Source organism: Vanessa tameamea, chromosome 17, assembly GCF_037043105.1.
Source record: "Vanessa tameamea isolate UH-Manoa-2023 chromosome 17, ilVanTame1 primary haplotype, whole genome shotgun sequence".
Taxonomy (NCBI): Eukaryota; Metazoa; Arthropoda; class Insecta; order Lepidoptera; family Nymphalidae; genus Vanessa; species Vanessa tameamea.
Window position 1 is genome coordinate 4,613,563 of NC_087325.1, and position 15,346 is coordinate 4,628,908.

The following is a 15,346-nucleotide window of genomic DNA, read 5'->3' on the forward strand; positions in this document are numbered from 1 at the left end:
TACATATAAAACTTCAAAAGTGATGATTATAATTAATTTTAAATTACGTTAAAATGTATTCAAGCCGAGGTAATTAGTGGATGGTGAATGGCAAGTGGCTTTTAGCGAATATCAAGTGTTCGAATTCGACCAAGCTATGCTGTGCTGCATTTTTGTTTATAATAATTCATCGCGTGATCGATGACGATCAGTCTGAGGATTTTTTGCCACATAGTCATCTATCAGCCCGCATTGAGACAGCGTAGTTGAATAAGCTCCTATTTTTTTAAATGGAATAAAGTTGTAGACGAGACCCTTGCGTGGCAGTGGTTAAGATAACCCACATCATGGTGTAATTAAAAAAAAAATCTAATGCAATATAGTAAAATTTAATTATTTATTTCTTTTAAAGTCTACGAGTGAAAGGTCATTATAATTAAGATCAAAGTATAATTTACTCAAGGAGACTTACAAGAGCATTCAAATTATGAGATTTAATTAATGTTAACCTACATATTCATTACAAAATATTATTAATGTAAATATTATAACAGAAAACTACTAGAACAAACGTGGACAGTTGTTCTGATTAAGTAGCTACTCTTCTCAGGCATCAAATAACATTGATATCGATTTAATCATCGTCCTATACAGGCATTTTGAGTTTATCGCGATTAGACAGACAGACACACAGACTTTGTTTTATACAAGTTTATATATTCTTCATGAATATTAACGAATAGTAACTTTTGTCGATTTATATATAATATTGTGTAGAATATGCTTTGTCGATTAATGTTCTTTTTAAATAAGTTTTAGTATGTAATCAAATTTAAAACAGACTGCGGGCTTCATATATTTAAAATCGCATACCCATACCCTGGAAAAATATATTTTAGACAGAAAATTGGTGTTATAAGCTTATTTCTTCTGGAGTTTATACAATGATTGTTATATTGTATTAAATTATTGAATGGCACCATTTTTAGTACATATTCCATGAATGGTAACTTGTTGAATTCCTTAATTCAAGTATGAAGTAATGAGATCAAGAACTTTAACTTTAACACTGTAATTTAGGTTTGCAAAATCATGTAGCATTTTGTGATTTCTCCTATACATCTTGTCTAATAGCGCTGCAGCCGCCTCAGTTGTCAATCATTCCCTAGTAAAACCATACTCCCTAGTCACTATAAAACATAGCATGTATATCGAATTGGACGAGAATTTGATTTAAAACAAATTTAAGTTGATGTGATGATTTTATTTTAGTTTACATTATACAAAAAACATTTATATAATATTTTCGAAATGCAAATACCAATTGATTCATTTATATCTCGCCGGGTTATGTGAATGCTATAAAATTTTACATCATAGTATACATATATATATAGAAAGATCTTTTTGACAAAACATAATTAAACCTATAAAATACAATTTCTTAAAATATTTTGTGTAAATAGTTATTTGTACTTATATTACTCCATAAATATTTTTTTAGGACATGTCTTATCTAATTGGTGGTTTTAAGATGATCGCAAACAGTCAAGCAACCAACACCGGGACTAGTCGGCCTTCTGATGCCATTTCTCAATTGCGCACGCGCATGCTCGTGATTGCGAATTCGGAAGATGTGGTACTAAAGTTATTACCGATAACATTATTTAAGTATTATTTACTATAATTAAAATGTATATATATAAATTTTCTTACTTTATTAGGTACCTAAATCTTACAATCGTAGTTATAATATAATATAAAATTATATTTACTTTGATTGTAAGTTCTATATCCGTTTTAAACATAATTTATAATTTATAATATTTAATTATTATTATTTATTTAACCATTCCACGCGGTCAAGATTTATACAGCAACTATTTTTAATTCATATTTGTATATATTTAAGCACTTAATGTTATTAATTATGTCCAATAGTTATTTTGACGATATTATAAGTGAAAGTTTCACAATAAACCATTAAATAATAACTATAATAAATATTTTAATAATCTTTTTTTTTAATTTAGTTTTACAAATGATTGTTATTTTTCTTTACTGTAATTGACATTAGTTCACTTTGTTTTCAGTCTTCTTAACCTTATATAATTAATAAAAAATATTATCTCATGTGGTTGAAATTCGCACACGTAATATATATTTAAATGATATGAGTTTGATTTCTGACAAAATATTATAAACATCCATACAATATTAATGTTATTACAGATTTATCAGTCACTCTCACAATTATGTATGCCCTAAATCAAATCAGACTAAATTGTATTTCTTTGGCAATGGCCTACAGAAGATACCGTTTATATTGTAACTTGTTTCTCAATTTTGCAAAACATGGCTGCGATTGCAAATATACGAACAGATATTTTGTAATTCATTGATATCTCGCTCGCCTTGTAAAACTCATTATATTGACTTGTATAATTAATTATTAATATTGTTTGGAACTTCGATTACCAAAAAAGCTGTTTACACTTCATGATGCAATTGGAATGGTTCATATCCACTTTACTGAATAGCTTTAGTGTCAAGTGAGCACAAAAATATTGTTCGACGTTTTCGTCACCGTTAACAAACGTTTTTCGTTTGTTGAATTAGGTTTAAAAATATTTTTTGTCGCTTAATTTGGAGATGTTATTTTTTATATTGTACACATATTTATATTTATAAACATTCATATATCTTCTTATACGAAATGGTATGCAATAAGTTGTTAGAATAATTTTATAGTATTTATATTTGTTACGATTAGTCGTGTTTATAAACCGTGCAAGCCACGGAAGAGAGTTTCCGACTCATTCTTGCCTTCTCATAACCACGTTATGCATGAATTTCTATGAAAAATAGAGCACACTAGACTTATTTACATTTCATAAGCTTCTTTATTACCGCAGTTTTATAGAATCGTTTTTCAACTTGTATCTTTTGATTAGAGGCAACAGTCCGATACATAAGATATATCATAAAATTAAAAACATTTTACATAAATAGTTTTTCAAAATTATTTTATAACCATAATTAAATAATCTCGTAATGGTGTTTATCAGATAAAAATCAATTTATCCGATTCAAAGTCAGAGCAGCGAGAACCACGATCGCCTTGTAATACTTTCAAAACTCTTGTGGACTATGCGAAAACGTTTACCTAACACAAATCAACACTAAAATGCTGGGACAACTCACCGTATGTTTGCACTAAATTAACACGAAATTTGGGCGATCAGCTGATAACGTTCACTGTGGGACACTTCAGTCTTAATCTTCGAAATATTCGTTCTAAAACGAACGAACGCGGAAGACTATTTAATCTCGATAATTAAGAATATAATTTGGAAATTGGAACGCGACTCGCGCGTCTTTTGCGGTATAATAAAAAAGTCTCGACTTTTCGGTCGGTTACAACGCGCGTTGCTTTAGATCGACTGAGCGCTGACTGAGCGTGGCGAGACGGAGCCGGCAAGTGCGCGCGCATTCTCCGACCCTCGTGGCTCACACCCTCGTCGACGAGTTGCGACCTTCAGCCGCACGAACCGCCTGATAATATATACAACCTGTGATTAGCAAAACAATGGCACTAAGCCGTATAATTTTCAATGCGGACGCTGTTTTTATTAACCGTCTTCAAAAAAAGGAGTATGTTACGTTTGGTACAATGTTTACTAATAAGGTATTTTCGGTAGTGAAAAATAAATTATGAAATTTGATAAAAATTAAATGCCGTCAGATAGGCAAAAACTGTCTTTTCAATATCATCTGGCACTTTGATAAACAACTTTTCTGGAGTTTTAATTCTGGTATTTGTACATTACACTCCAACGATAGCGAGTGTAATTCATTATTTTTCCAGAAAACACCAAATATTTATATCTGTTAACGTGAATAAGTAGCGGTCGTACATACACGACTGTTGTTTTTAGCAATCTGACGTCATCAAAATGAGTGACGTTTTTGCGGGAATAAAAAAGGTTTAAAATTGAATTTAATTTTATGGCAAGAATCAATAAACACATCAAAAAACACAGTAGAATACCAACAGAATACCCTATTACTCGAACTGAACGGCTGGACCGTTTTGAATGATTTAAGCTTTATTATATCGACGTAAATTCCCAAATGGTATTAAAATATATATACGTACACATACCGTTTTTCAGTAAAGAAGAAAGATTAATCTTTTCACAATTGTCATTGATGTAGTTTGACGGATTTTATTGTAAATTTTAACAATTATTATATATACCCATTTATTTAACACATTACATAAATAACTACAATCTTTATCTGAAATAAAACTTTATTTTAACGGCATTCGGCAATAATATTCGCCGCATCAATAAACATTTTAACCGACAAAATTCATCGATATTCGGTATAACATAAAACGTTGTTTAGGTTATTCAGCCGACAATATCGATGATGTCATGATATATCTATGATAAAATTATAAAGTAATATCATGGATATGTAACATTCCTAGGGCGTCTATTTTATAATTTCATATTTACATAACCAAAAACTACATCGATATAAGAAATGATCGATAGTTTGTTGAGTAAACACCCGGTTTAGTAATATTTGATGACGGCAACAAAGTTCCTACAAATCTTACGAAAATTAATAACGAATTCAACCATTAAGTTTAATGGGCGTATACGCGAACACGTATCTGACTTACGAGGATGAATAACAAATGACGAGACTAGCATTGTTTGTCACATCAAACGTTTCAGCCCGCGTACAGACATTAACAACTCCATTGAAGCGTCTCTAGCCGCTAATTAAAATTAATTGTTAAATAAATAACTATTTCATGTTTGCACACATCACAAACTCTTATATGACTGAAATTTATTTAACATTTTACAGGACTTTTTTTAAATAAAATGTTTGCACATGCTTGTCCGTGCCTTTCTATGGTTTCGTTAATTTTATTCTTAATTTTAAATGTGTTACATTTTGTCAGCTTTTATATCTATGATTTCTTCATTGACCCAGATGTTATATGACAATTATATTCTTGGAGAGGTATTATTGATTTTCGTGGGATTCTGGGTATCAAAGCTCGCCTGGATAATATTCGGTCGGCTTGCCTGCGGTAGTCTCAATAATAGATTTCAAATTTAAAGATGTAGTACATAATTACTGTTTATGTTAACTAGTATTCAAAAGCGTCTTCGGGTTTAAATTGATATAATAAACTTGGTATTAAATTTTAAAAAATGGAACTAAGAAACATATTATAAAATTAAAGTATATTTGACTTATTACTTCCAACTTTGTTTATATAGAATAGATGTATGCGATATATCAACTAAATTTCGTAGCCTCTTCCACGAACATCGTAGTTTTTAGTAAGAATACAACATTACCCAGTTTCATCCCTAGGACACGCGGTACCTTTAGGAAGATTTCCATAGTGAGAAAAAAAGACGTATATTTATAACTATATATTATATAAAAGTAACAGCCTGTTAACGTCCGACTGCTAAGCAAAAACCGCCTTTCCATTTGAGAAGGTTTTGGAACTTACTCCACCTCGCTGCTCCAATGCGGGGTTGGTACACGTGGCAGATTCTCATCCGCCAAGGTTTCCTCATCATCATGTTTTCTTTCACCGCCAAGCAAAAGATATTTTATAAATACATATTAAGCCCATGAAGTCAGTCTTTAATAAGATAGTTATTAACTTTCCTGTCACGGAATCAACTTTAAAGCGTCTTCGCGTACTAATTTTGTATTTTCGTATCTCATTGCACACATTGTTTTCTACGGTTTTTATTAAAAAAAAAACGGCGTAGTAAAAATAATGTTATAAATATATTTTTTCTGGGATAAGAAAAAAAAACATATTTTAAATTTAGTATGTCAATTTAAGAACGACACCTATTATAATATTTAAATATCTTTATTCAAAATTATTTCTTTTTACTAATTATAAAACAAAAGTAACTTTCAAGGTTGCATTCTATATTATACTTACTTACATATTCTACAATACTTTACCCTAAAAAGCTTTCACCATTTATCTTAGCCTTATATAGCCTTTTATTTATAATGCAACATATATTTTTATTATTTCTTTTTACTATAAAGCAAAATGCATTTCTTTGCACCTCTCTTCTGCACTTCAATGTTATTCTTGCAATTCTTACCCGTTTAAAGTTCTCAACATCATAATTTATATCACCCAATTTAAAAAAAAAATCATACCACATAAAATAAAGAAACAGTTCGTAACCGTCCGGACGCGGGCTAAAGCCTCCTTTTTGAGGAGAGGGCTCGGAATTTATTCCATCACGGTGCTCCAATGCAAGTTAGATTTTCATTGATCATTACTTAATATTAGTAAGCAAACACGTGACAGGTTAAGCAATGACTTATCTAAATGTCAGTACACACTTAGTCAAATACAATAACACTAAATTAGTCAAATAACTTCCCATAACATTCTTATTATCATTTGCGTTTTAAAATTTATTCTACTTCCATTAAATTGTTTTCGTTCTTACGCCTTATACAAAATTGTGACTAAAACGCATTAAAAGGACTTAGCTAACGATATTATTTAAAAAAGTAACATAATTAATTTGTTTATCTTGTCAAAGTAAGGTAGTATTGAAATATTATTAATATTATTAAAATTATAATTATAATGTGCATATCGCGTGACAGGTGTCAAGCAATAAGCAAGATCCATAGCTCGAGGCTTTGACTGAGCAATCATTATACTTAAGTAGAAAATAGAGAAAGTAAAATTAAAGACTAAATTGCTCTTTATATTCGATAAACAAAACAAGACACAACAAGAAATGTTTTGAAATTATGTTAAAACGCTTGCTTAAGTAGTTTACGTTTTGGTTTTAAAAATTATAATTGTTTATGGTAATGGTTTTTTAATACGACACATAAACAAATATAAATTAAAAGTTCCTACTGTATAAATCAGGACTACAGACGAAATAACATTCAATTACCTTAATTTCGAAGTTTAACATTTAAAAACTACTAAATGTTTTAATTAATAAAATATATTAATGTACAATCTTTAAATGTTAAGTATCATATATTTTAATAGTCGTACCATTGTAAACATTACAGCTTGTTAATTTATCGCAACTGGGCTATTGAGAAGGTTTGGTACTTATAATATTTAGCTTATTTATTTTTGACTACACTGCTCCAATTATTGAATACAATTTTTAGATAGATCCGCATATAATAGATAAAATTCGATACAATTTTGATAGGTTTTTAACACTGGTAGTGGAGGTGTCTTGTAGTTTTTTTGAGTTATTAGTAAAGAACAAAGGGGTACTTGTACTTACGCAATTAAAAAAAAATGAGAGTAATACCGAATTAAAAAAATGTAACGCCTTAAACTATATAGTATTGTCTTTATTTTTCCTAGGTTAAACTAACAAAGATGTATAAAAACATCTAGAAAAATAAGTAAGGCACTTTAATATTTTCTGGAACTTACTTACCAAACTTATTTCCTTTAGAACGGAATGGAAGGTGGCAAACAGATGGTGTGTTTGCTATTTTAGGTAAAAGGATAATACTAGGGACTTCAATAAAATTATTGAATAACTATGGTATTGTATACGTTTTCAATTGGAAATTGAAATATGTAGTAAGTATGGAAGTATCTCAGGAGACACACAATTGGGCTTAAAAAAATGCGATAACTGTATTTATATTATTTACTGTTTAAATTATAATGAATATTTTCGTGGTATTATACAATAACACCATTAATCACACACAACAACAAATCATACATCAATCATACATAGTTCATATGAAATAACAACAGTTCATCATTAAAACGGTTTAATTAAAAGTTAAATGTTTTAACAATACAATTTCGGTATGGTATTTAAAATGAATATTTAAATATCATGGACGTTTAAATAATATCTTTATTTGTCATCCTGCATAAAGGGGACATTCTTAATGTAATAATGCAACTTAATGATTTTAACATGAATCTTTATTTACATTTTGAGATTCGTTGACGTACAATGTGCAAAAAAATAAAAAATATATATATGAAAATGATGTAAACGGAACTGAAACGCTAAAACAAATACCACTTGTATTGTAAGTTGTATTTATTCCCGACTTATCCTGCTCGTATTTTTGAATTAACAAATTCTTCATTGGTGACACGGTGGTGGGGCACGGTATTCGTTTCTTTAAGAAGATAGTTAAGTTAACTTGGCCTATTAAAAAAATTAAAGCTCATGTAAAAATCATTGATAAATTAAGCAAAAAAAATAATAATAATATAAAATTTTAAACAATACAAGATTACAATATTTGTTGACTTCTAGGCAGCATATATAAAAATGTAATTAGAATGATGGAAAAGAGTAACTACTGAGTTTCTTACCGGATCTTCTCGGTAGAATCTACTTTCCAAACCGGTGGTAGCGTTACATTAATTCAATAATGTATCATGACGATTTAAAAATGCTTTTATGAGCCAACTTGAATAAAGAATATTTAGAATTTAATTTTGTTTCTGGTGTGACCAGCTTGTCGTATCTTTAATGGTAACATTTACTTCACTTATTCTTTGAACATGGCCAGTAGTATATAATAGTATCTCTGTCAATATGGGTGTACACTAGTTGCCTAGTTGCGATTAAAGGTGCATCCTTTAATGGTCGATGTAGGTTTATATTTAAACATGATATAAATATACCTACCAATGTTTTGTAATTAATTTAAATTTCCATGTTGCATCCTCGTAACAAGCCATCCATATAAGATTAAGTCTGATAGCAACTCGTCTAGGTAATTTTATAATGAATAGCATTATAAATAAATGTAATTATACATCTTGTTAAACGTCTTGTTTTTTTAAATACTAATATTGAAATTAATGATTTATTATATATTTGAAATAGTTTGCTATTTTTATTTCGAGGTCGATGCGTAATTCATGAATGGAATAGATATGGAATATCGGACATAGTTCATACTTAGTGTGAATCTACGAGTTTGTATTGTTTTATAGCTAAACAATATGGCAACCTATACAGTAACATGAAAATAGGAATGTATGTTCATTAAAGATAGTTTAGAGTTATGTCGAAAAATGAATGTATCTGTTATGTATTTTTAAACATAACATGCTTTTTAGTATTTTATTACGTCTGTGTTTGTAAAATTTTACATGAAAAGCAAAGAAGGTTATCTATAGTGATAGTGCTAGATACGATTGCGAAACGCTGTCCATAATGCAGATTTAATATTGTATCAACAATATTAAGTTTGGATATATTTAGTAGAATCTGAAAACAAAGGAATACGCGTGAAATTTAATTGTCTTAAAAATGTTTATATATTAAAATTTAATTAATATACCCTTAGTCAAAGATCTCTCGTCAGAATACTCCACAATTCCACAATTGTGAACACATATTTCGAACAATATAAAAATGATCAGTGAGTAAGGGTAAACACAAAAATGGAACTCCATTAGGCATAACACCTGGGATGCCAATGTAAGAAGGTATCTTTTAACAGTTTTATTATTGCTAAATAGTTTCACAGGAGAATCTAAATTGCTGTATGCTATCAGTGTTCCTCGAAAATTCGAAATACAACGCCAGGTGGTAAAAAACACATTGGAATCTGTTAAAATTACGTATTGCCCATTCTCCAATGAATATATTTCTTCAAAATACGAGGTAGGATCCGCAATAACATATCTTCTTCTGTACTTTTGTTGTTATATTTTTAAATGTCATTAGTGTAAAGTGTATTAATTTAAATATATGTTAAAAGTATAAACTTCATTTCTTATAAGAAGTGGTTAGAACGCGTACATCTTATCCGATGATTGCGGGTTCAAACCCAGGGAAGCACCACTGAATTTTTATGTACTTAATTGGTGTTTATACTCGGCGGTGAAGGAAAACATCGTTCGGAGACCTGTATGTGTCTAATTTCAATGAAATTGTGCCATATCTGAACCCACCAACCCACATTGGAGCAGCGTGGTGGAATATGCTCCTAACCTTCTCCTCAAAAGAGAGAGGAGGCCTTAGCCCAGCAGTGGGAAATTTACAGGCTGTACATGTTGCATGTTTGTATGCCTTTAATGGGATTTACATTTTATCTTATAACTCATTTTTATAAGGGATATTATTTACGATGACCGAGGCAAACGGTGCACCACAACGGGCTAATTGAACCACTTTGACCGTCAATGCGCCACTAACCACTGGTTAAAAGATGATATGTACCAAAACGGCTGCACAGAGGCCCATTACAAATCTATATTATATTAGAAAATTTACACAAAATCAAAATACTTTAAACTAGTATACTTTAAACAAATTGGGCCCTACAAGTCATTTACAAGGCTGTAGCAGATTGAACACTACCACCGGATACGAATAATTATTTAATTGTGGTAGGCGACTCATAATATATTGTAAGATTGGACGTTCTGGAGATAATAAAATACACATCCGTTGTCTTTGAATAATGAAAACGGATATTTTACATAAAGCACATAGACAACAATAAAATAGCTTCAATTTACTTCAACTAATGTAGTATTTGATTAATAGTAGAAAATATATTTATTCAAATTCCTTGCCTATAGCTACTTTTATATATACATCAATCAGAGAGAACAAATGAGAGCGGGGATAGCCCAGTGGTTGGAATGCTGCACTATATTTTTCATGTGCTGAATTATATATTTATCTTTCTCGTGCGACGAAATCTACTTAAAGTCTCACGTCTCATATGTATCCACGAACTCGCATACGAGCAGCATTCTAGTATAAGTTCTCTCAGGACGCGAGAAGACCATTAACCCATATTAGAGAATGTTACTTTACCTTAAGAAATATTGACGCAACATGTATAAGAGTACTCATGACAAAATTTACTAAACATTTATGTCACGTAATTTTCAGTGGGTACTGTACTAATAGAGGTTAACAAAACGTTACAAAACTAAACTGCTAAACATAAACTCTATTTCACGGTAAATCCATTATTAGCATAATTTGTAAAACTCCATTTTGTTACAAAACACATGAAAACTAATGCAAGCTTGTTACTAAGCCTGAAGTAATGGCCTGTTGAGGTTATTTGCATGAAAATGTACCCTCTGTGCATTTATAAAAAGTTTTAAACATAGCCCTTGAAAATACGTATTTTATTGCATCAGATATTTTTGTTATGATTGCAAAGATGGGATAATTTATACATAATAATCATGTAAATTTACTATTATTAATTATAGTCACAAATATGTACTTAGTTTAATTATCCATTGCAACTACTTAAAATAAAAGTAGCATAAAAAAAAATCTTAAAAACGTAGTATTGTCTATTCTTCTATTATAACGTAAATAATTTTGCTAGAAAATTACAATTTTTATACCACAGAGAGCCGAGATAGATAAAAGATGTGGTCGTGCCACACTTATATCCGACCGTCCTATCCAAGCGAATCGTAACCGATGATGCAGTTTGAGCAGAGGCAAATTTTCATGTGATCAATTTGTCTTTATAGTGCATCAAGTGCATAGTGGTCAAGGAAATCATCGTGAAGAAACCTGCATGTGTCGGGTGCCATATTTATCACAAACGCGCACTGGAGCAGCACACTGAAATAAGTTCTTTATACAAGGAGAGGAAGCCTTAGCCTAGGTGGAACGTCTACAGGGTACTATTTTACTTTATAATAACAAAAACATTTATTATTATAAGGTAAAATAAAGTGCAATGCGATACATCACGACACAAGACAACATAAGATACCCTTCAGGGTATTTTCAACCTGAAAGAAAGGAAAGGGAAGGGTGGTTTCAACCACACAATGGATTTTACTTTTTTTAAACATTCTTCATTTACGATAAATATGAAATGAAAACTTCATAACAAACTAAAAATAACGCGTTCTAGCCAGTGAATATAAAATTTATTCAGAGGTATCACTATCTGCACATGCAGATTTCTTAACAATTTGTAAGAAAAAAGAAAGTTTGTTTTTGATAGCTTTTTTAGAGCCGAGATAGCCCAGTGGTTAGAACGCGTGCATCTTAACCGATGATTGCAGGTTCAATCCACTGAATTTTCATGTGCTTAATTTGTGTTTATAATTCATCTCGTGCTCGGCAGTGAAGGAAAACATCGTGAGGAAACCTGCATGTGTCTCATTTCTTGAACGAAATTCTACCACATGTGTATCCACCAACCCGCATTGGAGTAGCGTGGTAGAATATGCTCCAAACCTTGCTTAATTGGTGTTTATACTCGGCGGTGAAGGAAAACATCGTTCGGAGACCTGTATGTGTCTAATTTCAATGAAATTGTGCCATATCTGAACCCACCAACCCACTTTGGAGCAGCGTGGTGGAATATGCTCGTAACCTTCTCCTCAAAAGAGAGAGGAGGCCTTAGCCCAGCAGTGGAAAATTTACAGGTTGTTAATGTAATAATGTAATGTAATGTAGCTTTTTTCCGTCTAAATTAAATTAAATAAAACTGTACTTATAATAATACGTAAAAGTGCAACAGGGAATAATATAATTAACTGTCTCTTATAGTCTTATACAATATCCATATTAGCAGACCCACAATCACTAACTACTGTCAAAGTAAATAAGGTGGGGTTGGACCATGGAAGGCCACGCTCCTTTGAAGGCCAACTATTGAAAATTCGTAGTTATTGTCATGTAAAGACATATTCCTTCTGTTATACACTAAGATGCATCAAAATCAAGGCCACAGATGCAGCGGCAAGGCGCATGCGCTGCTATTGTGGCTGTGCGATCTCATGCTTCGTAGACTTTGTCGTCGACATTACAATTGTTAATTGCGCGCACAGAAAAACAAAGGTTTTTAGTTTAATAACGTATTATTATCTCATATTTGTCACTGTAAATTATCGTATAAGGATTTGTTTATGGTTTTTCAGAAAAATAAAATAGTTTTGCCTCGATATAAGTTAAAATATTGGTAGTATTCTTAGAAAAGTCGTTGGTTCCTTATAAGGCCAATCAAAAATTTGACGGTTGGCCTTGCTAGGATACATGGGCCTTACAAGGAACTAAATTTAACAGGAAATAAGCCTTTTTATTTTGTAAGAGGTTAAAAATCAAGAACACTTTCAATATGTATGCACAAGAATGGCCGGACACAAATGGTTCAATATGTTTTTGGCTTGAAACCCATCTATTTAAAAAAAAAACCCCAGCTAATGAATCCAGCTAGAGCTCAAAAAATGAATAAACCCATTGTAAAACTCCATTTTAAAGAATCTCACTTCTTAAAAAAAGTAATTGATAATAATTGTTAGTTTGGCCTTCTTAGGAACATTTTGGCCTTACAAAGAACGGACCCATAAAAAGGCCATTTTAGGTAAAAAAAAAAAGTTATAAATTTTATTATAAAACGCGTTAGCAAGTTATTTGATGTCAATATAATACTCATTAATACTATTTTTAAATAATTGCCATTAATATATTCTTAGTTATAGGATGGTGTTTAAGTAATGTTCGTTGAGTTTTTTATAGATGATAAAAACATATTGAGCATTTAATGTTTCGCTTAAATGAAAGAGCTTATTATGTAATTTTAGTAAAAGCAGATATATCAACTGTTACAATTCTATTTTTAAGTTAAACGACTGATATATAATATTGACCTTGTTTGGAGTTGTGTTCCTTGCAAGGCCATTTGGAAGAGCTTAATAAAACTTAATTTTAATAAAAAGTGATTAAAGCTAGCTTAAAAAAAAGTGATTTATATGGTACACAATATAACAAAGTATTACTTAAAAATTTGATTCCTTCATTTATCCAGTTAATTAACGAATAAAATGTTCTTACTCGTTAAGGTGGCCTTCCATGGTCCACCCACCTTATAAACATTTGTCACAACTCACAAACGCTTCTTCAGTCCATTTGACGATGCATAGCAATTGTACGACCTCGATTAATGAGCATGCTACCGGGATAGAATACAAAAACACTTATTATCTTGTAGCAACCTCTAAAACTTGCACACACGTAACTTGCACACCGCGGGTAGCATTTAGAGCGTTAAAAAAATATCTTTTAACGAAATCTTGTGCATTATCTTATTAAAAGATTATTCAAAATGAACATCATATCTTAAACAAAATGCTGAATCTCTGTTAAACTAAAATTTAAACGTATTTTATTTATAGTGTTAAGTATCAGACTTATTAACTGCCTTGTTGATAAAGTGGCTTATAAGGCTACAAATCCCGAGGTCCAGGGTTAACAGCAAGAAATATTTGTCGGGTTTTTCAATTGAGAAATTCTCAGCAGCTTACTTGAATTTATTCTTCAATGCTTCAAGGATCAGTTACATCCTCCTATGTTACTATTTGAAAATATTTGGTAGATAGAGGTATGATCGAGTACCTAATTTATAAATATAAATATGTTTTTATAGAAACGTCCTATAATATTGTCCTATATGTAATAGTATAAAAGGCCTGTAACACTTGTAGTGTAGTTACGTCTATTGTATATTTTCCCTTATATATAGAAATTTTAGGGATACCCTCATTGAAAGAGTTAAGAAAGTATTAGAGACCTTTTTTGTCTATAAAAACAGTGATTTCTGATATTACCGTTGCTTTTCAATTTTTATAATACTTCAACGTAAACCAAATAAAACAACAAAAACCTCTTTTGTTTGATTTAGTCAAAAATGAACAATATAGACTTGCAATCAAACTTTTAGATTTAAATCGATTTTATTAAAGACAAACAATCGACAATAATGTTTTCAAGACAGTAAGAATTCTAATGAGACACAGTGACATTGTTGCATTTGTTGAAGACAAGATGTAAATTATTAAAATTGTCATTGTTATTGGTTGTCATTATTTATTGTATGAATTTGAATATTAATTTGTTTATTGTATTCCTCCGTAAATTTCAAAAGCAAACAATTCAAAAACCTTTTTAGGAAAACTTACTACCTTTATGAGAGTATTTGTACGAAATGGACCATACATAATGAACACATATGAAACCGTATAACGACATTTCATATATAGAAGTAAAGAACTAAATATACGGTTTCTGTTATGAATATGCCCAACTAGTTAAAGTAATTGTCTATGGAAAAGAAAGTCATAGAATAAGCTGTTTCTATATGTGTGTTAAAGAAGAAGATTAAGTTTGGAATACTTGTAATACTTGATAACGACAATAATCAAGTACATTTGACTACATTTTTTGTTTCACCTCCTTTATCCAGTGCATCTCGTATACAAATTTATCAGCTCTTTATATAAAAAATACAAAAAAACAAAACATTGTTATTAACA

The 15,346-nt window shown here is 30.6% G+C and overlaps 1 protein-coding gene across 1 annotated transcript in view; it reads right to left on the minus strand.

Annotated features, from left to right (window-relative positions):
* Positions 1-3,494, minus strand: part of LOC113400240 (estradiol 17-beta-dehydrogenase 11-like) — a 42,056-nt gene extending 38,562 nt beyond the window's left edge. Inside the window, exon 1 of the mRNA XM_026639741.2 lies at positions 3,184-3,494. The gene's annotated coding sequence lies outside the window, so the exon portion shown is untranslated. The remainder of the gene's footprint in view (positions 1-3,183) is intronic.
* Positions 3,495-15,346: the final 11,852 nt, after the last annotated feature.